Raw genomic sequence first — 3633 nt, 5'->3', positions numbered from 1 at the left:
TGTCATGACTTCCATTTGCTCATTCTTATGAAAGTAAGATGTAAAACAGAAGTCCCCATGTCTCCATTAGCTCACATCTAATTCTAGGCTCAGAAATCTGCGATGGTTGGTATATATGGGCAGTATCAGAGGTGTTCTCTTTGCAGATCAGGTCCGGGGGCACACAACCTCACTCTAATCTAACTAGATGTGAGTGTTGAGCAAATCACTGATTGGTGAGAAACTGCTTCTCCATGCAGTCAACTTCAATATCAAGCAGCTAACATTGTTAAATGCTCTTTCTGGTTATGGATTCTGAACTTGCCTTCTCATAACTTCAATCTCATGATCTGCCACTAGGTCACAGTGAATGAGAGCATTGTCTCTTCCCTTCACTCTGTCTGGTCCCCAAGTCATCAAAGGAACAGTCACATGCTAAGCCAGGGGCTCCTTATGGTTCTGTAAAGCAAGACAGGAAAAAACAGCAGAGTTATGTATCAACTCCAGCTCCACCCCCAATGACTTTGACCTGCCTCTTCAAACAACATAAAACTGCCAGGTTTCATATTTGAGAAGGCCCCATCTGCCTAGAGGTGAGCCTCTCTTAAGTTCCACACCATTTCATCTAGAAAACACCACCAATGTTTCAAAACCAAACTCTGCCACTTCTTCTAGGAACTCTTTGCTAATTCTCCAAATAAGGATGACACCTCCCTCTGTACTTCCCTTCCCAGCAAACAGAAACTTCCAGCCTCCCTCCAATCCCCATAGAGGCATCTCTTCCATGTGGTCACACTTAGGGGCTCTCATTCATTCATTCCATCTTAGGGACAGAGATGGGATAGCTTTCATTTTGTCCACACCACTGGGCCCAGGGGTCTCACATCGCATATCAGTGCTAGGAGGGGAAGAACTGCTGCTGGAGAACACACCAACCTCCTCTGAGGCTCCCAGCCCCAGGTATCAGTCTGCATGGTAAGGGGTACTCACAGCAGTGGTAACAGGCATGACAAGGGAAGGGGGGGGGAACCTGGCTCTATCCCTCTAGTCCCATCCTTTTCATGAGGGTCCCAGTGGCAAGTGTGGCCAGTCCATCTGCCTTCGCCATGCAACCACTGCTTTTCAATCTGCAATCTTGCCCAAAGGTTCAGGGTCAGAACCAAAAAGAACCCCTTCCTTATGAGAAGTCCTAGTGAAGATCTTCTAATAATGTGAGATGAAGACCTGCAGATTCTTACCCACCCAATAGTATTACCAGAAGGGATACCCCAGGGAGCTTCATTATGATCCTATTACTGTAAATGATGGCTTAAATCTACTATCAGATTTGGTATTATCATATAATCATTTCTTTAAAGGCTTCAGAATCATCATTAGCAGGGGAGCAAATTAAATGACATGCCAGCAGGGATTTTACTACTGATAAACTAAAATGAAATTACACTAAAAAAATAGAATAGCATGAATATTGCATGACAATGATCACACCTACTCATAAAGCCAACAAGGATAAATAAGCCAGGATCAAATCAGCTACAGCACCCTGCTCTTGCCTCCCTAGGGGACATGCAAACTTGTATCAAAGACCAAGGTTTATAGTTGACTTTGACACCAATTACCAGAAAGCTAAGCCACTTCATTTTCTTAATTCAGATATAATTGACCTGTAATATGCATTAGTTTTTTGTGTACAACATCATAATTTGATATATATAGTGAAATGATCACCATAGTAAGTTAACATCCATTACCACACATAGTTACAAATTTACTTCTCTTGTGATAATAACCTTTAAGATCTCCTCTCTTAGCAACTTTCAAATATATAATTCAGTTTGTTAACCATAGTCACCACAGTATACATTATATCACAGGAATCGTTTATATGTGTACCTTTGGTTCCTTCACACATTTTGCCCACCCAATTCCCCAAAATGGGATTTCATCATGGCACCAAAATCCCTGCATGTAAGCCTTGAGGTTTAGATGAACACACAGTGCTCACTGCAGGAACCACCCCCCTGACATGTGAAAAGGGAAGCCAGAGACAGGTTTTAACACCAGCTTTTCACCAACTTGCTACAAGACCTGAAACAAGTCCCTCTTTCACTCTAGGCATATCAGCTTCTTTCTCTCTGCAGCATGTGATTTAATGAGATATTTCCCATATGATCTTTAATAAAATGAGAATAATGCTACTTTCCCTGCCTTTTAGGACTATTGTTATATTCAAATGACTAAGGTGAAAGCATGTTACAATGTAGATAATACTGTTTAAAACAGTTTTATAAGTGGCAAACATGTATGTGCAGACAGATAACATGTGCAGATAGGAATATATGCCAAATGTAACCAAGAGATTCCTAAATCTGTTCCCACAAATATATAGACTATGTTAAGCCATAATCTGTATTGATACCTACATATTTCAAAATCCCTATCAGCCTTTACATAATAACTTATGACTACAGGAAGAGCTTGCATTATGATTGTATAGATGCTAGCTAGATAAATGGTAGCTTGCTTGTCACTCTACCTTTTTTTCTCTTTTATTTGTTTTTTGTTGTCATTATCACTCTAGATTCATGCATTTATTTAACATGTTCATAATGAGCCCTGGGTGCAAGGGTGTAGGGACACAGTTGTGAGTTAGCCATGGTCTTGCCCTGCAGATCTGATAGTCTAATGAGGAGGGGCTAGCAGAAAGCTATAGGTTTGGAGGGAGCTAGAAATGATGAGAAGGGCAAGGAAAAAAGGAACTTGGAGTTGGGAGGCATCACCTCTTAAGAGGGTACAATCGACTGAATGCTGCCTCCCCCAGAGCCATATGTTAAAACCCTAATCCCAATGTATTTGGCGGTGGAGACTTAGGAAATAACTAGGCCCTGGGAGTGACCTATGAATGGGATTAGTGTCCTTATAAGAAAAAGCCAGAATGAAGGGAGCCCATACTTCTCTCTTCAAGACATGACAAGTAGGACCACTTCAGTGTTAGTTTTTTCAGTTTTGCTTTTTCTTATATGGTTATAATCACTAACTGGCAAGCTAGAAAACCATGATTTCCGCACAAGGAATTTTTTTTTTTTTTTGCAAAAATGGCTTATTTTAGCCATTGGGGGAAAAAATGGACTTAAAAAGTCAAGTAGCAAAACAAAAAGAAAAGGCCTGAAAAGAAGACCCAGGTCTGCTCTCTCCAATAGTTAAGGCTCAGAGCCAGGGTCACTGCCAGGCTAATACTGATCAGTTTGAGGGGACACCAGAAGACTAGTCCCAGGAAAAAGCTGGAAACTGGCAGCTATAGCTGAGCCACACTGCCCAGGAAGACCATTGCTATGATGATTCCATCCAGAAGGAAAGAGACAAATTTTTCCTCCTTCCCCTCCCAGACTTCCAGGCTTTCTCTGGCTTCCCCTCTTAGCAGAGCCTAGCAGAGATGGCTGGCAAAGGAAAATGCCATCTTCAAGTGCCCAGTTCCAGCATCCACAACTGAGTCTAGAAGGATAGTTTGGGGCGTAGAGATAACAGCTTATTAATCAGCACAAATATATAAACCTAGAACTCAAAAGATAAGCCTGGGCTGAGGACACAAACTGGAGATCATTCGTGGACACGATCTGTGATCTTCCAGAATAGTAATGCCATCAATTGTCCTGA

This window comes from Condylura cristata, unplaced genomic scaffold (genome assembly GCF_000260355.1).
Source record: "Condylura cristata isolate star-nosed mole 26May11 unplaced genomic scaffold, ConCri1.0 scaffold00014, whole genome shotgun sequence".
NCBI classification, from domain to species: Eukaryota; Metazoa; Chordata; class Mammalia; order Eulipotyphla; family Talpidae; genus Condylura; species Condylura cristata.
Note: the sequence above shows the minus strand (reverse complement) of the source record.